A 26338-nucleotide genomic window follows, 5' to 3' on the forward strand; every position below is an offset into this window, starting at 1 on the left:
AGGTGATTGTGCGACAACTTTATAACGATCGCTGTGTTTATCGCCGACTTGACACAAAATCTCCGCTGAAATCCCATGTTATTTCAAGAGCGCTGAATATCAAATCCTCTCACGTTCGTTTAAGATAGCATGACATTATCCGCGGATATCTTTTCCCGATTGAAACCCCATTTCCGTTTGTCAGATCCTGAATAGTGCGCGGATTGTATTTCGAATTGTTTATCACCGGCACTTCTCTTCAGCCTGGTGGAGCTTCGATTAAACTTGTATTTAATTAAAAAAATTATTACAAAAGTTACCAATGTTCGTGCGATTGAACATTGATTAAACAATGCTCTTTAGTAAACCTTTTTATCAAAACGATTTGAAAATATGATAACGGAAATATAACGTATTACAGTACGTATTACGGGACGATTTAACTCGGCAAGTATTTAACTATTTTGCGCAAATTAATTAACGTAGTACAATGCTTTTGCGTACCATGGCAAGCAATATAATAATAACAATAAAACGGATTTATACTTTCTATATTAATTCATATATATTTTTCATTATCAGATTCCGGATTTTGCAACCGAGCGGAAGACACTTGTACGGGCAAGCGTTGAGATAATAATTTTATATGATTATTTTTGTAAATATAATTTTGTATGATACAATCGTTTTCACAAGGAAATACCGCAGTACTGTCGTCGATATTCCGGTTTGAATTGCAGTGAATTAGGTTCGGAAATCGGAAATTCACGTTATCCGGCCTTTGTGCACATTTAACTGCAATCTATTGGAGAGAATCGAGCAAACTTCTCTACTCGCCACTGTCCGTATATATATATACCGATGAAAGACTCTAGCATGGCTTGTCCGTGTAGTGTGTACTACAACACCACGTCGTGCGAGACAAAGACACGCGCGCGCGTCGCGCGAATCGCTCGGAGCGAAATCTACAGGAATGCGTTACAAAGTGCACGCTCGCGCGAGTACAGAGGCCGCATCAGCCGCATGCCGAGGGCGCATCTCCAATCGCCATCGCCCCGTCCTCGTAACCACGTTCGAACTTTGTGAGTATAAACGAGTGCCCTTGTGGCTTCGCTTCGCTCGTCGATGCGTAACAGCTTTCCTCGCGCCGTTTCAGGTCTATCGTAACTGCTGCAATTTTTAAGCTCCGGCAAGCTCGGATCTTGACTCCTACTCTGCGGCTGCACGAACGCGTTGCAGATGCGATCCTTATCGTTTGTTCGCGAGAATGGAACCGCGACAATTGTCACGTGAAGATATACACTCTCCCGCATCCGCAGTATCGGATGTTGAACTTGTCAGCTTTATAATGGTTTGACACTACCGTCACCGGGGAACGTATCAATGACTGCTTGACTTGCATAGTTTTTTTACAAATACGACTCTTTTACAAAAAGGTGAGACAAGCGTTGCATTTCTTGTATAATTACGTGGACCAATTTTGATAGATCTTAATTCTTTTAATTATTATAGCTATGAAAGTTACATTTAAATTCCAAACATCTTGTTTATTGAAAAAAATGTCTGATTGAAAATGAACGAACTAGAAGATTTTGATTGCATCAATCAGAATTCCAGTTAATCCAACCAGACATTTTTCTCAGTGTTCTAAAACTACTTTCGAATATAGAATGCAAGTAACCTCTGTCTTATGGCGATGGATAGGAGAAGAGTCAAGTTTTTTATCTGTAATTTAGAACTTCATAGTGCATAGATTGTACCAACCGCGTCTAAAATTCCCATTTCAGGTCTAAATAACCCGTTGCTATAGTTGAGAGTTAATGATGTACTGTTATGTACTGTTAGGTGTGTGTTTGTAGGGGTAAAATCTGTAATCTGGGTAGATATATGCACATATGGAATATATGGAATCCTATCATCGCTACAATCTTGGAAAAGTCAATTCTCCGATTCCGTGAGATAAACCAAGACGCAGCATTTTTTCACGGTCCCTTTTCTCAAGTGGAGAAAATATATAGCTTACACTATTGTTTCATCCAACCCGACCCAAACCGATGCGACGACCCATTTATCGTATATAACTACCGCGCGATAACGGAGACTTGGACGCGATTCACGGTAATGCCTATGTCCACCCAGCGATAATAATTCATTGCTATTGCGGTCCGTATCCATCGCGCGCTTCCTCGTCGTAGCTCTAACCCGAAAAGCGCGAAGAGATAGAAGGGAAGAGGATCGTCTCCGTGGCGCGGTCTCGAAGAAATTAAAACTTGCCTTGCGCCGGGGGAAGGTATCAAGGATCGTCCTAAATTGTTGCACCGCCATCGAAGTTGTTGCGACCAAAGACGCCACAGGGTTTGGCGCAGCGGTCTCTCTTCGGCCAAGTCGACGGGTCGAGGAATGGGAAGATAAAAGAGGAAGGTGAGAGGAAGATGGAAGAAACCCCCGGAGGAATTTAACGCATGGATGAAGCCGTACGAGGAAGGACGTGTGTACCTGCACGCTTCACCTGTGTGCGACCTAAAGTAAATAAGTTCTCTCTGTCTTATTCATATTGGATCTAGGATACCTGTCTCTCTTGCACTCTCTTTCTCGCTTCCCTCGCTTCCCTCGCTGTCCCTTACACATACACGCGTTCTTCTTGTGCCCTAGGGGCAGGTTTTGAAACTTCTAAGCGGATTTCGTCTTGCTCGCTCGCCCACCCACTCGTCCGTCGAGGAGGGTGACGTATACGATCGTCAATCTTGCCCTGTGTAAAATTAGGCATTATTGTCCGCTACTATTGTATACCAATGCGCACAAGGAAGCGTCTATATGACGGCACGCGAATGCATCCAGGTGCTTCCTTCCGTGCAGAATGCGTCGCGCCAGGAAGATGCCAGCTGAACTTTTCACCGCTTTGCGTGCCGAAAGTGAAAGCTGGACGCGCGTTTCGCGGAAATTAGTATGTCTACCTCGACATTGTGATTGAACGTTCTCATTTTAAATAAGCGGGATATTGATTTGGAGATTGTAAGGTACACCTGAAATATAACGTTTTCAACAGAATCCTGAACAGTTTGTCGCGAAAAATTCAAAGTAGTGAATTTGTACGCAGATATGTAAGATACTAATTTGTCTTAAAATGTAAAAATTACGTGTTTCATTTATTTGTTTAAAGTTATGTATTATATATATGATTATTTGAAAATATGTTCGATACTCTGAAACAATCTCAATTTTTAATTTAGAAACCGTTTAGAAAAGAAATATTCAAATCTATAAATAATCTCTAGTATATGGATATTTTGTGACAAGGAAATTATATCGCAGATTATATTGGAAAAGATTTAATTCTCCTTACATCTTCGTTTGGTACGACTCCTCTCAAGGGGGTACAGTAGCTAAAGACTCAAATTATCGCGAGTGTTACAATTGTTCCTTGTTACAATTGGCCGCGAACTCCCCTACCTGGAAGCACTTAATTTCCGTAAGTGAGATCTCTTGTGCGGAGGTCATTAGTCGTACTTGTGTTAAGTCTTCACAGTCTGTCGAGTGTTTATTAAGCTCGTAACGATAACTGGCCTGTTTACACTTTACACCTGAATCGTTATTTCTTCCGGCTTTTCTAAAGCGAGAAACATATTTTCACTGTGCTTAATTACAGCTATGAAAATGACACTTAAGTTCTAAAGCGTCTTGTTTGAAATACAGGATGCAAATGCCATAGGGCGGAGCCTTACGTAATTGATAAAAAAAATTGTTGTTCAACAATTTTTTTTTTATAATTTATAGCCGAGACCTTATAGTACCTTATAATATAATTGCGCGTAAATTATACAATCGTTTAAAAATTATTGTTTCCAATCTAAATGATCCAATGCCTTCGAGGATTAAAAAAGCAGACGTAACGTTACAAAGTTTCATATTATTATTATAATTCTTTCAAGTACATCATGCATAATTTCCAGTTTTTAAATACATATAAATTAATTAACTACTAATATAAATTAAATATTTAACGAGTTAAATAGAGAAATACATATGAAAACCCATCGCAATTTTATAACATGTATTTTTTATCTTTAATTCAGTCGGTGAAAATAATCTTTTTAATTGTATTAAAATATATCCGATATTAAATTTTTCTTCCTATGAATATTAAACGATTTCTATAGGTAAATATTAAATCTATAGGTAAATCATTAAAAATATAATTGAAGATATATAATACTTGTTGGATATATATATATATAGTAGCTCTTAGGTATATAATCAAATTAGTAGATTTAAACTTTTAAATTTTTAGATACTTCAATGAAACCGTTCTTTCCGTGTATAATAATAAACGGGTGAGAGTCATTAATTTTATTTAAAGCACGCCGAAATATCGATGTGAACACGATAGGTAGCTTTTTTAGTCCTTGTATTTTCCAACCGCATACTCGCACTCATTGGACTAGTTCGACCGTCCAAATCCTCGTACCTGATTCACAGATCGTATAGATTAAACGTAGTCTTTAAAAAAACTACTTCAATCTACCAATTGGTTTTTTGTTTATCACATTAAATTAACACTCTCTTTCATTCTCTATTAACTTTTAGTCGTTCTTACAATTAGTATCAGACATATTTAGAGAAGAATTATTTTTTCCTTTTCTAACTGTTCCTACACTATCATATAATGTCATCTATACTTGTTTAATATTAGTATAATAGAAGAAAACGAAAGCATTTTAGTAAATCTTTAATTAATACAAAGTCATTTTTATATAAATTTTCTTCTAACAAAAGGATGTTAAAAATTCTCTCTCTTTAACATTATACAAAATATAATGAATAATCCTCTAATTTGATTTAAATTTCCCTTGAGGAAAACGAAAGACACGCAAAGTTTGTAACAGAAAGTTTAATAGCTTGTAAGAGTAATTAGTAATACAGAGATGATCAACACATAATACGCGATTTTATAAAGCTGTGATACACCTTTTATTTACAGTCCTAAATAAAAAATTTAATCTTTATACGAAAAGAATGATTTCATTAAAGTATTTAAAAATTTAGCTATAACAAATTGAAAATAATTTTGATGGATTTTGATCAAAATAGTTACGCGTGTAGGAATTTCAAGCATGATGAGTAATGCTACAAAAAATTTTGACATTCTAGCAGGTTTGAGCGTTTTATATAATTATTTTAATGGTTCGTCAAAGTCAATTTTAGATCTATATCTAATCAAATGTTTAGAAACTTCATCAAATTGTCCTTTCCATATAGAAACCGATGTGAGTCGTTAATACAAAATTCGATCAATTTAACAATATGACACGTGATATCGACAATTCAAATATTTATCACAGACGAATGAGAGGAATTCGATGTCAATAAAACCCATTAATGGCTCGGAAAAATGTAAAGATGGATTTAACCTTCCTGGTTAAAACCATCGATGATCTTAAAAACGTATAAAACCTGAAATAGAAAAATTTTCTCTCCAATATTCTCTTATATTTACTGTGATATTTTTTAGTTTATTCTTTCCACGCAACGAACGGGAATACGAATCAGATGCATTGTACTATTTTCGTATATCGACGAACTTTGCGGAACAATTGCAGTTAAATTAAAGAGAATGATATCCGTAAGCCATAATCGGCCGTTCTCACGAGTTGGCTCTCTATCCAATCTCACCTGCTTTAAACCAGGCGTAGTGGAAACGGTTTGAGTGCAGCGGACGGTTTTCGCATGGCGATTTCGAATAGAATTCAAAGGGAATTGGAGATTTTATGCGACACACGACGCGCGCCGAGACTTCCATATGCTATATTACCCGTCAAATCTTCGTGATATCGAAAAATTCCTCAGGAAATTTTTAAATCGTTTGAGCTTAAAAAAATGACGTAAAAATTCTCTTAATGAACATCCGCGATGTGATGGAATATTTTTTGCGAAATTCACTCGCAAGGAAATATTCTCGCGCATATATACCCATATTATATAAGTTAAAAAACGTTACAAATGTTTGCCACGACAAATATTAATAACCAAAGGTTAATACTTTTTAAAAATGTCGATCACACACACACACACACACACAGACACACACACAATTTGAGCTCGAAAAATTGCACGGTCAATCGAGCGTACGATTTGCCGTCGATTGCGATTCCTCGCCGAGCGTGGAATCGAACGAATGCACTTCGTTCTGGTGCGCAGGTAGAATGGGATTCGCGCGACGCGCACTGCCATTGCCTGGAGAGAATGCCTCAGCCGCGCGTCCCACAACAGTTTGCGAAAATTACTGCTGTCATTTGCCGCCGGCTTTGTTCTTAGCCGCTGGTGTGCCGGTGCACGTCCTCGTCCGTGCGCGTCCTCGTGTGGGTGCAGCGTTGCCCAACGATGTACCCCAACGCCGTATGATGGATGACACGAACCTTGGCGCAAGAATAATGGCAGCTTCGGGGGACTCGAAGCACTTCTGAATACGACGGAAAACTTTATTACCGTACCGCGACACGAGTTCTCGTAGAACTAACGACGACGACGACGATGTCGCACATGCGAATGTGTTAACCGCAGAAGGGTCGGAGATAGACAATTTGCTTCTATTTTATTAACGGCTGACCATCAAATTGTGCTAACTGCAAATTAAAGTATTACTAATTACAAATCAGTATATTCGTGAGTGAGGTAAGGAGATTATGGATAATAAATTATTGTTAGAAGAATATTGTTATAATGTATATATTTTAAAGTAAAACATGTTTATTTTATAATGTATTATTATATATAATTATACATATAGAGTTATACATATAACGCAATAATGTTTCTTCACGGTAATAAAATGTTTTTGTTATTAATTGTTTAATTAAAATTTAATATTGGACAATGTTACAAATGTTAAGTGTAGAATATCCTGCTATTAATAAAAAACAGTTATGTTGAATAAATTGTTTATGTTATTTTCGAAATAACAAGAACAACAGGTGGATATAGTATCTGATTTAACACTATAATCATTTCAGTTGAGGAGAGAAGCGAATAAATGGATTTCATTATTTTACGTTGTTAGCATATTTATTATCTATATATGTGTATAACGTGTATCGCGTACTAGCTCTCGAAATATGTAATCTTAATGTAGCATTATCCGGCTTTAAATGAATATTAAACTTGCTGTTGGTCGAAAATGAAATAATGGAATTTGTTCACTCGATTTAGCGCAAATAATATCGTAATAAGCAAGGCAAAGCGCTTGTACGAATCAATTTTACAGCGAAAAATACGAACAAAAACCTAATCAATAACTATATTCAAAGAAACGGTAAACAAGTTTTGAAATTCTTCCATCATCGATATTCGAAGTATCGTGAACGTACTGTTGTAAAATTATATAAAATTAACCTCGAGATATATCCGACGTAATTTTTTTATATGTGGAATTAGATTTCCGTGGCAGAATTTGGATGCTTTTTTTTTTATCATGGAAAAGATTAAAACCATCTGTGCTCTATCGGACCATTTCTAACAAGTGTTATTTCTCCTTTGAGAAACATTATTTTATGTATGACATTAGTCTATGCATACATCTCCATATGCATGTGCGCTATACAGCTATATCATACATAAAAGTAGATTATGTACAAAGGAAGATGTGGAAATTAGCTCTTTCGTTACAGTGAAGATTAAAAGAAGAAGAAGAAATTATATTTTCTTTGAACATTACGTATATCATGTGAAATTATCATAATTGTTTTGCATGTAACTAATTTTTCTTTTAATTATCTTATTAATGTGTTTTTTAATTTTTATCTTTCTGTATATTTTATCAAGACAATTTTATCAAGAGATAGATCTTTAATAATAAAAAGTACTTAATGTCAGTAACAATTTTGTAAAACATTTTATTTTTTAATTGTAATTTTTTGCGATTTTATATGATAATAATTATTTCATGTATACGTTCTTTGAATAAACAGTAAATATAACAAAGAGTAAAGTCATTATTATTAATTTTAACGCTTTTTTGCTTTCATTACTGAATAATTATTATAAAAAAAATTCTGTTTTTGTACAATTAATTTTACTAATAATTATTGTCATAATTATCTCATCTAAATGATTTTCTGTGTAATTTCAAATTTCCAACGTACAGCTGTAAACCAAATCCGCTAGTAGCTTCAGTTCGTATCATTAATGAGAATGTGTGGTCGCATACCATCTAAACAATCCCAAGTATTACGTTGTGTACTATCTTTGTTTTCCTTGGCAACATACGGTAGATTACGATATTCCTCGCCGTGTCCAAACTGTGCAGCTGTCTTCGATAATGATGTAACAAAATTTCTGCATAGGTCCGGTGCTCGCAACGGGGGTCACGGTGCGTTGCACCCGCACGCACACGCGCCCGTACTTCCCTGTTGCCTCGATAGTATTGTGAGCGAGTATCTGCTCGAAGCAATTTCCTATCTGCCTTCCTGTGCCCCTCTCTATCTCCTCCTTCCCTCCCCTGCGCCGTTTCTCTCAAGCGTTCCGTTCCTCGTATGCGACCACCGATATCGTCCGTTAGTCCTGATCGGCTGTGTTTCGACTTAATTGCTTCTCGTGGAATATTATCATCGCCGTTACGAAATATGAACCTTCGGTGTGCAATGAACTTTTCTATTTCATTAGAGCGAGGTACCTCGTTAGTATATTACATAATTAAATTTTTTATTTAAAGAATACGCGTGAAATGAAGACAGCATCGATAAATTTTGGACTTTGAGGAGGGATTATAAATATATTCAGAGACACATGAATTTTATTCAAATAAATTGCAATATATTAATGTTAAATTTGATTTATTTATTTTGTATATATATAACACGATATTTACTTATGTGGATAGTATTGTTCGAATAAAAGCTGACATTTTGTAACTTCGAATCTCTGTTCTGTACATTTAATTATTTGCAGTCTTCGTTTTAATCCATTGAAAACTCTAGAACTTTTTGATTAAAAGGGGGCTCCTCTATCAATTACAACAAAATTCTAAAAATAGGACGTCAACTTCGCAAAGGTGTTAAAGTTGAAGTGTAAGAGCATTGCACGAGTTGCAAATTGCATTAGTGATTTGCAGACACAGTTCGGTTTAGCAGGGAGTACCGCGAATATGGCGCGAAAGAGGGAAAGCGTGTCAACGCCATGGGGAGCATTTTATCGATTTATCCATTATCCGTTGAGTGATCTAACACGACGTCCGTCCATTCGTTAGCGCGGCACAACCTTCGCGATTAATTCCGATATCTCGCCTGACAAAACCAGCTTCAATTAAAAGCTGTCGCTGGCGTTTTAGTTGCGCCACGCGGTTGCCTGAAAATTCTGTTACACGTACCCGTTACATACAGTTAGCAACTGTTCATGTATGGGGTTTCTGAAAAGTTTACGGACTGAAGAAATGTTAGAAAAGATTAACTAAATAAATCGTGAAAGAATATTGGACATTTATGTTTTTTTTTTTTCCAGATAATTGTATTTGTAACGTTATCAATTATATTGTGATTTTATACGATGCAAATTTTTCTAAATGTTTTTTAAATACGAAAAACTTTAGAATTTCTTCTTCTACGTTTTTATATTAAAGAATTTTTCATCTTATTTACTGTACAATGTTGTAGAAAAAATTCTTTGAATTAATTATTATTAAAATATTATTGTTTAATATAATCGGGTATAGTGAAAAAATATTGATATTTATTATTTGTTAGTTATATCAATTTTGATGTTTTTTCTTTTTATTTCTATCTTTTTTTCCGTTATTTTATTTTTACAAATACGATGATTGAAAAATAAAACTAAAAACTAATTAATAAAACTATAAAACTTACATTAATAATATTATTTAAAATATATGTATATATATATATATATAAATTGGAATATTCGACGTTTTACAATATTTCCATCCCGCGAATATTTGTTTGCAACCCCATAATTTCTAATTCTTTGAAACAAATGAATGCACACGTAATGGTAAAAGTGGTTGTATATCATTGCTGTAATTCAAAGCGGTGCGTGTTGCAAGTCCGAATGTACCACTCATAACGCTGAATCTTTCATCTTCCGCACACGCGTACAATGGGTACGTGAAGCGCGAAACATTTTTATTTCTTTCTCGCGTGTCGTTTGCAGTCTCGCGCGCGTCGGCGCCAGAATCAGATTAGTAATTGCGAATCGCAGGAGTCGCTATCGGTACATACATCTATGCTGGGATCTATCAAGCGCGAAATTAAGAATTCACGGGACATAGGAGCTTGAGGCGTGAAATAATTTAGCGTTATATCGATGCGTTACACTGGTGTTACGTCGCGCCATCAACGGCGCCACGCACGTATCTGAAAACAGGCTTGTTACATCAGTAATCGCGTATACAGCATTCGTACAGAACGCTGTCTCTCTCTCTATCTATCTCTCTCCCTTTTATTATCTCTCTTTCTTCTCTCTCCATCTCTCTACCTATTCGACGAACGATCGATAAACTAGGCGGACAGAATCACCAAGTTCGCACTATTCTCTATCCGTTCTGTGTGCGTGAAGCGAACTACGCGAAACCTAATGTTCCTCTTATGCGATTCGACCCGCCAACACTACATGGTATTTGTAACGAAGCGAGGAAGGGTTCTGCCACATACAACACTCGCATTTACAACCTTACCCCTATTCAACTGGACCCTTCAACGAACAGGAATAAAAAAACCATCGAAGTTACGAGCTATTTATGAGCTTCCTGTGAACTAGAAAATTTGGGCCTGTCAGTTCCTTTTTTTTTTTTGTGGAAGTCTAAATATTTTCTTTATTCGACTATAAAAAGATTTGGATAACTTTCGAGGCTGGTAAAAAAGTAATTAATTTTAAGACACGTTTTTTTAATTTCACATGATCTGAATGAGAACCAACAACTTTTCATAGACTAATAAAAATGGCTATTGCTATACAAAATGTTGAAAATAATTCGTAATTCAAGATTTAAAAGGTTTAATATAAATAAAAAATATATACTAAATTGAGTAAAAAATGCTTTATTAATATAATGGAAAAATACTTATTTTTATGAAAATTATAAACAATTTTTAATTATAGTATAAAAATGTTAAAATGGTTTATTTTTATTACATGCGTATTATATTACAATATTAATATACAATGCTACTACATTACATTACATGCATATGAAAACGTACAAAGAATATTAAAAATATTTTTATATTCTATGTTTTTTCAACAAATTTAATTGTCAGCCTTATATAGAAATATTAAAATAAATAAAGCGTATGTATGTGCTATTGTATATAAAAATAGCCAGAGGCTCTTAGCAACAGCGAGATACGTGTATAAATATTCATATTTAGGAGTGCGTATAGGTGCGTATAGGTGCAAAATTAGATAACGAGAATTAAAATGTCGAAAGCACGTATTGGCACGTGCCATTAAAATAACTATAAAAAATTGAAGAGCAAATAAATCAGTCCCGCAAGACTGATCTACCCAGTCATTTAGGGTTAGCAAACCCATAGACCCGAGCTCATCATACAGACAGCCACATATGTATATATACACATACATGCACATTACGAATGTAGTATGTGAATGAAGAAACGAAAAATAATCTAAACTAAGAAAGAAACAATTAAAATAGATTACAATTTTAAATATGAAAATTTTTATTAAATCAGAAATATTATAAAAACTTAAAAATCAAGTAAATTTAATATATAGTATATACATAACCTTTTCGTATATACATAAATAAATTGTTTTATAAACTGATGGTTAAAAAAATTATTATTTAAAACATAAATTACAAACAATTCTTTCGCTTGTATAACTTTCAAACAAATTAATAAATAGTAACCTAGTAACTCAATAATTAAACGATAGCTATAATGTCACAATGCAAAATTTATTATTTCACAATATAATTTTCTATCGATACGTTTCAACTATACTTACAATTAGTCCTTATCAGTCGCAGAAATATAATTACCCCATATAACAAAAATTAAATTAACATGTTTAAAGGATCATCTCAACTTCGATTTTCAATAGTCAGTATAAATCATATTATATTTGAAATATGTTAATTTAATTTTTGTTATATGAGGTAATTATATTTCTGTGACTGATAAGGACTAAGTATAGTATCGGAACGTATATCGGAAAATTATATTGTGAAATAATAAATTTTGCATTGTCACACATCTAATTAGCTTGTTTAATTATTGACCTGGGTTACTATTTATTAAATTATCATTTCTTATGAAAAGGAATAATATTCCGTTTATTTATATGCCGCCACAGATAAAATATTTGATACTAAATAAGCCATTTTTCCATAAAATAGATATTCATATACTATATCTGCATTCATATTTGACAAAGTACCTTCATTAAGAAATTGCCAACATTAGAGAATTGCGTACATCATTGCATTTATGTAACATACATAATTTTAGAATTGCTAGCAAAACATATTACTGAAAAAAATATACAATTTTAATAATTATAAACTTTCTATAGGGAGAAAATTATTTTTAATTTATTTTGTACAATTTTAAATAATTATAAACTGTTTCTACAGGAAGAGAGTTATTTTAAATTTATTTTGAATTTTTTCGACTGATAATTTGCAGGTCTAAAATTTCGCAAGAAAAAGAAGCATAAGGTCCAATCCTTTTTTCCTTAGAAGCCGAGTATCGCTAACCTACCTGTGTTAAAAAGAGTCCTAAAATACAAAAAATACGAGCCCTATTTTTAAGAACATCTAAAAGAAATTTTTGTAACATTTTATGTGAGGTCTGCTGTAAATCAATCCTGGTAATATATCAAACGAATGCGTTAAACCTTTTTAAAGTTCGGAAGCTTAGTTTAGCTAGCTTTATAATACGGATTTCTTCCAAATGCTAAATGAATTTTTACAAGTTTACTCGAAAAGTAATATCGAAATATATCGAAAACGCTAATGCTAGAGTGTCAAAATAAATTATAACTATATTATAGATAAAAATTTTCCTTTCATTGAATATTAACTCTATAAGTGTTGAATAAAATTAGCTCAGTTTATCTAAGATTAAGCAAGGCTTCTTGATATGAAAGTAAGACAACAAGAGTAGCGTATAGAAATGTACAATGTATACTCCAAATTATCCATATTTGGTATTATCCTATTTGCGGATTATCTGTTCCATGTTATGGTAAATTGCTAATGACTAATGACGAAGATGAGAAATAACGTGCTCGGACAAAATGATTCATTATCGAGTCCCAGAGGTAAACGAAAATCGCAAATTATTTACGTGAACGTATTAAACGTCCACTCGTAAGCATCGCTGGGCGTGTATTTATGCATATCACGAATAAATTACAGTTATACAGTAATGTTTGTTTGTGCCTCAATAAAGTACGGTATGTGCTTTGGATTGCCCGCGTTTCTCGATTATCCGTGCCAACCCCATTCTCAATTGCCCTGAATAATGAAGAGCATAATGTACATATGTTTCTGCAATGTAAACAAATCATGTTTTTATTACATCCACCTGATTAAAATGTTTTATACAGTTAAGTTAAAAAAATCGATACAATCAAATCCTGCTTAAATATTATACAGATATAATATTATACAGATTATTTATTTGATATTTTCGGTGAATTCTATCTCTCCATATTTCCTTTTCACTGCGTTAGAAACATAATCGAATCAAATTTATTTCTTGATCTAAATTACATTTTCTGCCGATAGGATATCACATTTTATTTCTGTTACATAAAATTTGCACAGATATATAAGAATATTTTTCGGATAGAAGATAAATTTATTTCAGTACAATAATATATGTATAGAAAAGTTCGTAAATAATATAGATGAATAAATAGACGAATGTCATTCAAGATATGAAAAAAAAAGAAGCCGATGTTCTTTCTATCATAAATAGCCTACAAAAATATATAAACTTTTTTTTTTATTTCTTCATTATTTGTTATCGATTTTTCTAAACAGTATTCAATATTTCAGTGCTTATTGACGAACTTCTGTTCTAGCAAAGAAAAGGAAAAAAAAATCACGCGACAAAAAGTAGCACAAGATTCCCGTACAAACTTTGTCCGTTCGGTAAAATTCTAAAAAAGTAACATGCGCGGGTGTGCGTGTGTACTTTTACACGTGACATGTACGAGGAGGACTGTCGAATAAACCTCTGCGAGAAATCCTTAGGGAGCATGGGACCGTTATCAGTGTAAGCTGGTACGGGCTCGACCATTCGAGGCAAGATGTGGAAAAAGAGCGGTGGCACTGGGTCGTCAAAAAAGGGATGGTTTTTTCTACGAGGGGAAAAAACTAGAGTGACCGTAGCTCCGGGAATACACCCGGTTCGAAGATGTTCGCCGGTTAGAGACACGGTATATGAGAAGTTTGCTACTTTCGGTAGCACGCGCAGCCACAGTTCTATTCACTTTTCTCATTAAGCAAATCTCAGAAGGAGGAAACGAGCTCGCGAGTAGAACTTTCGGTGATAAGCCCGGAGGAACACGCGGAAGCTGCGCCTTCGTCTTCTTTACATCGAGTTGTTTAATTCCTTCCTTCGAAAGTCGGCGCTTTCCTATACTCTTCTCTCCTTCCTCTTCCTCTCCCCCCCCCCTCCCCCCTCCCACACCCCTCTCTTCTTGTGTTGTATTAACACGATGCTTTTAAACATCGAAGCAGACCATCGTCGTCTTGGGAATCTCTATATTACGTAGGCTCACCGCGTTACCTGTGCCGCGACTTATAAATAAGAATGAATGTATTAGTATGCGTACAGTATAACGCAGTGGAATCAGGAATATCTTCTCCGTGTGTGCTTCTTATCGATTCGCTGTTCTCGAATGCCGTTGAATTCAGAATTCCGCGTCGATCTCTTCACGCGCGCAGAAAACAGACTAGACCGTAATTAAATGCGGAAATATAATATCTGTTTTTTTATCTGCTTTCACGTTCATTAATATGAAAAAGAATGGAAATATCATATATTTCCTATTTCTTCGTACTTTGTATGCATGTACGTAGAATATATTTCCTGGTAGAAATTTCATGCATTTTTTGAGCAGTTACTAGACAGTTATATTAACTCTGTAATATATTCAGTAACTCTAGTAACTGAAAAATAAAATTACTTATAATTGGAATCCCAATGAAGATGTAACGCTTTATCTGCTTGTTGCACACAAAAGATGTATAAAATCCAAATCCATTTACTGAAAAAAAATAGGACAGTAAATGTATTATATGTACGCAATATTTTATAATTAATAATAATCTATTAATACTAGATAATAACTAGAAAGGTATCTGTGCAAATTGCACAGATTTTTAGCTGGAAAACTGCTTCAGTCACTGAATAAAATTCTATCAAATCAATTCTATCATTTTCTATATACGCAATATACTGTTAAATATTGAACGAGTGGTAAGCCAATCTCTTGAATTAAATTACATTTTATTATTCTTAACTTCTACGTATGTCAAAACGTAAATCAACTCATTTCTGTGGTTGCTTTCGAAATAAACAACGTCCGTATTAACATAACGCACTTAGCAAATAATAAATTAAATTTGAGTCAAATTTAATATATTTTTTTTAATTAAATTATTTAATTCCATTGTTTTAGTTAAATTAATGATAAATTCAGCAAAAGCAGTGGCGATCTTTAGAAATGATTAAAAATCACTCGAATTAGGTTAATTATGAATTTAACAATGTATTATTGCAATACTAGATAATAACTAGATGGATGTCTGAGAAAACTGTATATATTTCTATCAGGATTATGCATTAGTAGATTTATGAGAAAAAGTTTATGCACATAAAATCTTCAAGAGAAGACTTGAGAAATTACATTCTAGGATATCAGAGCAAGGATTGTTCTAAAAGTGTTATAATTTTCGAGATTACGATCCCTGCAGCTTCTGGTAGGTTAGACCTCGTTTTTAGACCTCGATTTTTCTCCTCGCTAACTTCTGCTTCTCGCGCTATGACTTTTCGGTGCTTCGCACGTTTCGCTCGCGCGAAATCCCGTCACGAGCTTTGCGGTGAGCAAACCGAACGGTATCGATTTCAGTTTTACGTGGAGCAGAGCGTATAGTGGCGGACGCCAACCTCTCAATCGCCCTTCGGCCGATTTCAATCGAGTCGATCTGAACCACTGATTAAAACGATCGTAGGCATGCCGACTGGTCGGAGAGTGTATGTATATATCGGTGGATTTGGATGTATCTCGGCGAGCCAACTATCTCGTCAATGAGATAAAGCTCGAATGGATTAAAGGAAGAGCCGTCGTGCGAATGCAGTGCTATCCGGTGAGGTGGTGGCTGAGAGCATCAGGGGGAACGGTAGGAAAAGGGAAGATAATAGGGGGAAAGGGGATGAGTGCAGGAATCCGACTCGCGAATGCGTTTATCTCGATCCACCGAGGTCGCGTTACATGTTCGCCACTGAGAAGCATTTCATCAACGTCATTCGCCCGCAGCCTTTCTCATCCTCCTTTTCTCTTTCTCTCTCTTTCCCACTTCCCTTCCCTTCCGTTCCTTTCGCCTTTTGTTTCCATTTCTTCTCCCACTTGCTCGTTATCTCGCTTTCACTCTTTCTCTCTGTTTTTCGTTTCGTATCTTTCTTTCTTCGCATCTCTCTCTCTCTCTCTCTCTCTCTCTCTCTCTCTCTCTCTCTCTCATTTCTCTCGTTCTTTATTCGTATTCTCTTCCTTTATAGACCTTCTCTCTATACGATTTTGTTTCCCTTCCGCTGATCTCTTTTTATTTTGACAACGACGTACGGAGCGCGAATATTTCCTCGCCTTTGCTCAGTGGGTTTGGTATCGGAGCGAACGTGTTTCGTTTAAACGAGAGACGGTAGGTAGAAACGACGATGCTGTCGACGAAGCTGTCTGTGGCGATTCGTCGTCGTCTCGAAAACGAACGTGGTACATCCTGCCGAGCGGACAAATGTGTGCGCTTCTAGGGGTCTTCGGGTATCATAAATAATACTCATCGGTTTTTATAGCTAGCCATTATAACTCAACGACAAGTCATTGAACACAGAGAAACAATCGTCTCCTTAACTCATTCTTTTAAATTATTATGATCGAAGAGAGTGGAGTTAACTCGACTGAATGTGACGACTGAATGTGATAACAGTGCGATATTTTTAACGGCTGAGAAATTTTTAAATTCTTTTTTAACAATTAAAATTATCCCTATTTTTGTTTGATTTCACTTCATACATATATTTTTACATCTCTTTTAACATAATTCGAATAAAAAAAAATTTTTTAAATAATGTTAATTTAAAGTTAATAGTTTAAATAGTTTAAACAGTTAATTTCAATCTGAAATTTTTAGTGTTATAATTCACAAGGTTACAAATTGGACAAATTTGATAAACAATACTCCTTTTTTGGCGTCTTAGGGAAATTAATTTCAAATTAGTCATAGAAATTGTAATTAATATAATACTATATCCGGTGATACCGAGACTCTTTATGTGCGAAATTTGTATGCTTCGCGTGTTCTTGAGTTATGTTGCGATAAAATCGCACACATGGGCGCAATTTTTTCGGAAGTCGGCGAAAGAAATTTACTTGTGCCGGTGAATGCGCAACCGTTTTTTCTGCGATCTTTGCTGGAGATAAATCCAGCTCACACGAGTTCCGCTTGTCTATCGGGAAGATCATCGCATTCAGCGTGGGCACAAGATGAGAGTCGGGCTGCCGCATTTAACGCTAAATGGTGAACGATGAGAATGTCGACTGATGAAGCATTTGCGTTTGGCGTTTTTTCGCACGGGTAAGGAGATTTGGCACGATTATATCTGAAGGAATTGTTGGAAAGCTGACACCCGCGTCGGACCGATTTTTCTACCCGCATACACGTTACTCTTTGTCCGAAGAAAGTGAGAGCTAAAATATATAATGCAAACATTACACATTCACATTATATATTTTTGCACAAAATAGTAATGAAAAGAAGTAATATTTATTATACATATAAATTTTCGATATATATTATGTACATATTTTTACTAATTTATTATAATTCTTTTTTTTTTACGTATTTTTATCTAAATTATTAGCTGTTATTATTATTAGCTAAATTGAGTGCAAACATTACACATTCACATTATATATTTTTGTACAAAATAGTAATGGAAAGAAGTAATATTTATTATACATCTAAATTTTCGATATATATTATGTACATATTTTTACTAATTTATCATAATTCTTTTTTTTTTTACGTATTTTTATCTAAATTATTAGCTGTTATTATTAGCTAAATTGAGTGTATCAGTGATACACTTACGTTTACAGGAACTCTTATTTATTTTATCTTTTAAACATATCAGAAGCATTACTGTTCTCTCCCGAATTGTTCTGTACAACACAAGACTGTGCTTCGCGTATTAAAGCGAGTCTGTTTCCGGTGCTAACACTGAGAGCCTGTCCACGTGTATCGCGAAGCGTGTAATACAATCGCGATAATTTGCCGTGTAGTACAATTATTGCGAAATTAACCGCGTCTCAAGGGCGCGGCTTTGCTGACTTACGTTATGCGGCAGTGCGATTATTACGACATTAATTTCATTTTATGCTTCCTGTTGCAGGTCCAAAGGCGCGGAATAATTCGGAACAACGGCTCGCTTCACCTCGCCTCGTTTCTTGCAGAAAACAATCCTCCGTTATTAGACGACTGCAATAAGCGTAATCGCCGGCTTGAAAGTAACGTGAGTATCAAGTATACTAGATCGTCATCCCCTCTTACTGTATTCGCAGATTCTACACCGATCTCGTGACGATCGTTTTTGAAGCGTGTTTTCGTTCTATGCCACTTTCACGGAGAGAAAATTTCTCATGGAATTCTATTTTCCTCTTTTCTGTTATTGTTCCCTTTTACCTGGCCCGTTCAATGTTAGTTTTTCGCATTGACAGTGGATATAGAATATGGTGTGCTTCAAGAAAGAGAACCTGAAATAGAATTATCCTGACTGACTTGCTTATCCAAGTAACACGAGAGTTCAAACAGCATCTTCTAAACTGTTCGTCTGATTTCTGTTGTCTTGATAATCGGAATTATTTTGATGGGCGGTTTTACTTTATATTACTATGCGCGCAAAGCTCATAATTATGATTTATACTCTTTCTCTGCTATCTACTCTGCAAACATCCTGCAGTTTATACATAATAGCGCGAGTTGTAATATACCGTTGCGGTGAGATGGTACTCGACATTACTTCTGTGTCTATCATCTATCACGGTACGCTGCACACGAACCAATTAATCTTAATTGTACATTGGTATTGTACAAGAATGTGTTTGAGAAGGAACAATTACTTGTTCTGCTTTTCGCCAACAGAGTGCTATTATCCTTTTTTTTTTTTTTCACGTAATACAAACTAATACAAACGCAATTCTGTATTTAAGGATAAATGTACGTACGAAAGTTACGACAACTGAGACGACTTCTGTTTCGATATCGAAATGCGCCAACCAAAGTTAAATTTTTCAAGCCACTTGTGCGAACGCGATTTGCCTCTCCATTGGCACAATTTTCGCAATACACTTCTGAATACTCGCCATCGTTTACGCCCGAACTGGTCGAGCTTTTCATCGAAACAGAATAGTAGTCGACATGAAAGGGCAAAAGAGACGGAAAGAGGGAAAAAGAAAGAATAAATGGAGAGGCAGCCTGTATGTTATCGAACGAATACGTCGATGTGTCGAGGCAAAATCGACATTCCAACTACTACGCGTGAATTTTTATATACGTCAGAACGGAAATTTGGGATAGTCGGTCTTACGGAGGTTCCGGGAAAAATAAAAATTTCGAAGCACGCGCTTTGCGAAATCTTGCTTTGTTCTAAGAAAATTAAGGAAAAAAATGAGGTACATATTGCGATGTTGGAACCGAAGGGCACGAAAGATTAAAGAGGAGGCAGTCTCGTTACCAAGAAATTGCGCCGAAAGTTTGAAACTATCAGGTATCCGAACTGTTGCTAATGGCATGTGTGTTTCTAATCACTAGGAATACGCCGGGCAACAGAAATTTTCGAGAGAAGGGATCCGACATTTGAGTCTCTTCGTGTCGGGAAATTGAATTTAATTTTAGTCCAGCTGATCGCTCAGAATTATTTTCGATTATTTTCGAATTTTCGAGTGCGATATCTTGGCTTATCCGAATCTAGCATACCGATTAGCAATCGTTTCAACTTCGCCACGTTTCCTGATTATTTTTTTATTTAACTTCGATATAAATTTCCATTTTGCGTCAAGGTTACTCGTTCAGCATGGCCGGTTATTGTAGGCCTCTTGTAGAACTGAATAGAGCCCCAAAAGATAACCAGGTTCTTGAACTTGTGTTCATAAAGGGACAAAAATTTTAAACCGCATTTTCAGACCCGACGGGTTCGTCATATACGTTAGTAATTGTCTTCGGGTCTTTAAGATGCCGTCGAAAAAATTAGGTAATTAAGATGGCTGCTTGCCGCTGCATCTCCCGTCGTACACACCCCATTCGTTGCTGCACTCTCTCCTTGGTCTTTCGCTTCTTTGGTCGAGACGAGGTTTTTACTGCGCTGGATTGCTGCAGCACAACCGCTATGATATTGCATGCCGACAGAATTTTGGTGCCGTACGTGCCATATATGGGTATGGATATCCGCTAGTGCCTATTTTACTCCTCTCTGAGAATTCTTAATCCTCAGCGAGGTCGCCCGAAAACTACTTACCATCGAAAAACGTTGCTGGAACGAATAGCAAAATGTAAAAAAAGATAAAATCATTTTTTTTTAAGTGGAATCATATAGATTCCATTGTATCGAAAATGGAGCAAAATTTATGATACATGCAGAAGGCTAGACTGGTAGGATTCAGCTTTGGGAGTATTCAGCTCGAGACGCTTTTGAACAAACAAACCTTTCTTCGGATCAGTTTCAAACAGGGAAACCATTTTTCAACAGAACTGTATTGACTGCTGAACTCTTATGCTGCCCACCTATAGTGTAGCTATTGTCAAAAATGCAATGGCTCGTCATTCATAAGTAGCAAAAAAAAAATCAAGTTTAAATCTGTCTCGTATTTAGAATTAATTATTTTTTAATGAATTATTCTACTAAACTTACGTGCCTTAATTAAACATCTTATGTTTGGTGCTTTTAAGTCTGCATGACAAACTATTGTTTCGAAGTTGTTAATCCTTAAACACGGGTATCAATGGGGATATTCAAATTATGCAACAAAGCCGTATAGTGTAAAATTAAGCTAGAACGTTTAACTAGATTTCACTTTAATATAACTTTTAACTTGAGAATTAATTATACAACGTTGTTATATATTTGAAAGAATAATAAAAATATAGAACAGAAATAAATCAAAATTACATTAAAGCAAAAAACATTCCTTAATTAGATAAAGAATCCAGAACTTAAAGGATGATCGTAATTTTGAAATATTCTATATAAAACTCTCAGATTCTTATTTCTCTTTATCTGACATCGTCAGAAGACCGAAGAAACTTATTTTCGTTATCGTAATGAAATAAGAAACGCTGCTTTCTTCGTCGTTATAGCTGCGATTAAGACAAGAGAATTACTTCAATTTGATTTAAATGTTCGTGGAACGATATTATCGTTAAGAATTTTGAAAGAATCAGACTTCATTAAGATAACTTTCTTTTAAAGATAATTTTCCTTTTTAAAATAAAGTCAGATAAAGAAGCGTAAGAAGAGAAGATGAAACGTACATACAATATTCCCGAAATTACCATCATGATTTTTGAGTGAAGTGAATAGCGATTTTGCACTCGAGAATCTCGAGATTAAAAATCTCAGGCACTCCGCCGGGAGTGTCCGTGGTCCAGGCGAATGCCAGGATGCCGGTATCGAACGAAAATGTCGAGAAGGGAAGGGAGCGACGTATCGCCGACGGCGAGATCAAGAAAGAGCGCGTCTCGTACTACCGCGATAACTGGCGTGATTCCAATGGACAAAGCGAGCAGGGTGGCAAGAAGGGTGAAATAGAGGCGCCGACACAACACCCGAAAACGAATCCAGCCATTCTCGAAATAGGCACCTGGAATTCCGGTCCTCGGCAAGAGCTGTTCCTTCTATCAGACTTTGCGTTCCATGTCACCCGTTTTCTCTCTCTCTCTCCTTCTTTCTCGCTATGCCTGTAATCTGTGATCCTTGACTGCGCATGCCATTATCCTCGGCTATCATTAACCCCCTCAACTGCTGTAGTCGAATTTGGATAACGCAACCGATTGGTGGGCTCTAATAAAGAAATGATGCCATACTTATGTTAATGGATCGGCAAGCCACTTAGACTCCAGAGCGATAAGAAAGACATGAATGCTGCGTAAAATTATAAAGAAATCAGAAATGCAGTTAGCGATTCCTCTTGCATTCTTCTCAAATGCCTTATCAAATATTCACAATAAGAATTGCTTTGATCTTTCTATAATTGCTCAAAATTAAAGTTCGTTATCACGTAATTATTTTTTAAACAAATTTCTTGTTTTATATATTAATATAAAATTATTTAATATCGATGTATATATTAATATTTATGTTTATGTTAGGTGCACGCCTAACTCTCTCTTGGTATAAATTTCCTTGAACGAAAGTCTTTAGAAATGTTATCTTATCCCCGTTTTTTTTAGACAGAAAAGATATCTGCGATGCAGCACTTGAAATTAAAAGGAGTTCCACCGTCAGCCTTCTATGTCGTTTTGCGTAATCATTTTCGCGCGCATCACTTTGTTCCTGGGAACAAGTAAATATCACGCGGCGGTACGATTGCACCTTTCCACCCACACCTCTCCACAGCTATGAAGTTGAAAAGACCATTCGTGCGATCTCGGAAGGCATACCGAGATAGAACGGAATGGCGGGCGATGGCAAAGGAGGCGAAGCAGTGGAGATGGAGGCCACCGAGAAAGATACCGATGGCATTTAGTAGCTTCGCTCGGAACGTTTTAGATAATGACTGGGTGGATTACTAGGTCTAGACGAGGAAAGAGGGGAAGGCCTTTTTTCCTCTCGTTCGATTCCGCCGCTGCCGTTGCTCGGGTGAATCGAAACGAGGAGTGGAAACTGGACGGCAGAAGATCGGAGAATGAATAGTGAGAGCGAGAAAGAGTGAGAGACGTTGAAAGATCGACTGAAATGTAGGAAGAAACGAAGATGAAGGTGGTCAGTCGCCGTTCTGACGATAGCGAGCTTTCATTCCGAGGCATTATTCACATCGTTTGCCAGACAAACGAACGAGGTGGAAAATTCGCCGGAGCGAGAAACATTGCGTTTTCGAGTGCGTCGTCGAAAAAAGAGGAGTCCGCGATGTGTGTTGCCATCCCTTCGCCATCCCTTCGCCATCCCTTCGCCATCCCGTTCCAACTTCCAACGTGTAGTGACGGGTACTGCGCCGCGCCGGTTCGTTTGGTAGCCTCGATTTTTGTCTCTCCTCCGTTTTTTGTTCGACGTTTCTCTATTTGAGCACCTTTTTCCGGTGGTCGCAACGACAGTACAATACGTATATGTATCGTTTGCGAATCTCGCGAAGAGAGGTGGTATCATCAATGCAGAAAGGAGTTGACCAACGAACACAGAGTGATTCACTAAAATTGGTATATTTAAATATCGGGGATTGAAAGTTAAACGAACTTTTTCAATCTCTGGTTTTTCACGGGTTTTTTTCTCCCCCTTAAATGTAAAGTTCTAATTATTCTAATGAATGTTGTCGTATGGAAAAAGATTTAAAGCGATTTAAAGGAAGTGATTTAATGAAATGTTCTAATGAAGAACCGTTTAAGGAAACCTGAAGCCACAATTGTTTCGTTAGAGTGTCGTAATGAAGAAATATTTATAGAAATCTGAAATTATAATCGTTTTAATGAATTGTGAAAGTAAAAAAATATTTGCTTTCTGAAAACATTCTCTTAGATATGCTTCTCTATAGACAGAAATTTCATTTTGTAGGAAAAGATATTGTTTTATTGAAATTGAAAATAAAAATTAAATAATCAGTTATTATCTGCTGGTATTATGATTACATTTCGAAGAAAGATAAGATAGAAAGTAATTAAGAAATCAATATATTATGAGCTCAAAAATTTTTAAATGAAATAATTAAAAAAGGATTACGAGCCAAGCAGGATTGTCGGATAATAAATGTAATATTAATTATATAAATATATAATTTAAAGATTTTACTTAATTTTTCAACATTTCATATCTAAAGTTCGTATAATAGTATATTCAAAAAGGATATATGTATACATAGATAACCTGATTCTAATCGGTCATTCTATATAACGAAGAATTTTGTAGGGAAGAATGAAAAAAAAAATGCTGAGTATGTAATAGTTCGAGCTCTGCGAAAACTGGCTCTGCTACTGTTTTCTCTCTTTCTATTTCTTTTCGTTGAATGTGGTCGCGTATGTAATCGAAAAATATGAATTTGCGGACGATAACAAAAGAGCAGAATTGTTTTAGGAAAAATTGAATGCGACACACAACGTTGTGCTCGAACACGTGCGAAAATTAGATTCGTGCGCAGGATTGTTTTACGACTTTCTTTTTTTTTTAAGACCGTTTTTATACAATAACAGGAGATAGAAACAAAACGTAAATTAAAAGTAAAAATGTATAAAATGATTTTAAATCAATATCAAATCTTTTGACAGAGATATAAGAGATTAATACAAAACATTTCCCAAAATATTTCCCAAAAACATGTAAATCTTCTAATTTTTAATGTTTTATAATACACGATTTATGCTTAAAATCTTATTAACTTCATGATGCTAAAATAATTTTTATTTTTTTTTATAATTAGTCCATTTATTAATAGAATTTATATTATGGATGATTTCCGAAAAAAATATATGCATCTTTATAAAAATACTGTATCTTATAATTTAGAATCCCATATCATATAACATTTTAATAGCTTGGATTGAAAATTAATTAAAAGATCCTATTATCGAAATATCGAGTAGGCTTCGTAAGCAAGCCTTCAATTCGCCAAAATATGCTATTATAAATTATTGTACATTTTATTGTACATTCTGCACAATACAAAAGAGAATGTAATGCGTTTATGTAATATGAATAATATGATAATAAAATAGAATCTTTTTTTATTATTGTGGTAAAAAATTTCGAATAATAAAGTACAAAATTTATTGTTTATAATAATATTTAACGAGTCCTACATTTATTAATAATTTATTGCCATTGAAAAATTATTACGGTATCTCATTTATCGAATCTTTTCAATTAGCTCGCGATCGAATCTAAAATCTCGATTACGAATATAAAATTTTCACGGGATTTACTTAGGGATTACACACACACACATACTTCGAGCTGGAGTACCGAATTTATTTTTCATTTGTGTGAAATTGAATATAATCATTCGTGCAGAATATGAATTCGTGCGCAATTTTACTCGTGCTATCTAATAAGATCAATGAACTTTTCAACAAGGTAAAGCGAGAGGAGCCAATCACACAGGTTATAGATACGATACGATACTTTTAGAAAACGGATGTGAGAGGGATCATCTCGATTGTATTTGTATTGGAATTGAAATACACACGCACACCGGTGATCACTTCGGAATACCGATTACGTAAACTTGATAAAGCTGGTGTAGGGTGGCCAACAAACTCATTTGATGCTCACTTTGATGCTTTTTAAATACAGTGCAACGCAAGGTAATTAAAGGTTGCGAACGGTGCTTTCGGATAGAGGAATGGATGGTACGAACGAGAAATAGAAGTTAATCCCCAATGTGATGGTTTCCAAAGAGCCACCGAGTATCACGTGAAAATGTTACCGGAGAGTGTCGGTCGTTGCTTCGAATTAAAGTTGCGAGCATGTAATAAATATTCACAGGTTTAAATGCGCGTTTTTGTTTAATGGAAATGAGGAGCTGAATGAAATTATTTAGGAAATATATAATTTTGCGTGCAATTATCATGCGAGAAAATAATAATTCGAGCATAACAATAAAACGAATATTTCAATTAATATGTACATAATTTATGTAATATTGAAACAATACAAGACTTTGGCAGTTTTTATTTGCTATTTTATGAATGCCATTTGAAGCAAATTTGTCCGGGTTTGCTCGCTTGCTTGGTTTAGATTGGGCTTTACATAGTAAAAATTATATGGACAAAGAGATTTATTTATTAATTTTTACTGAATTTTTTGGAAATTACAAAGTTTTAGCATCTCTAGCAATTATTATTTTACATAATATTTTATTTTTTATATTTTATATTTTGATTCCTATTTCATTATATTTTAAT

General features: G+C 35.1%; 1 protein-coding gene across 2 annotated transcripts in view; it reads left to right on the top strand.

The window, feature by feature from the left end:
* Positions 1-26338, top strand: part of LOC105147902 (hypothetical protein) — a 139378-nt gene that overhangs the window by 74744 nt on the left and 38296 nt on the right. For both annotated transcript variants that reach the window (XM_011059242.2, XM_087406563.1), the window contains one exon: positions 18630-18749. The gene's annotated coding sequence lies outside the window, so the exon portion shown is untranslated. The remainder of the gene's footprint in view (positions 1-18629; positions 18750-26338) is intronic.

Source organism: Acromyrmex echinatior, chromosome 5, assembly GCF_024713525.1.
Source record: "Acromyrmex echinatior isolate Ae372 chromosome 5, ASM2471352v2, whole genome shotgun sequence".
Taxonomy (NCBI): domain Eukaryota; kingdom Metazoa; phylum Arthropoda; class Insecta; order Hymenoptera; family Formicidae; genus Acromyrmex; species Acromyrmex echinatior.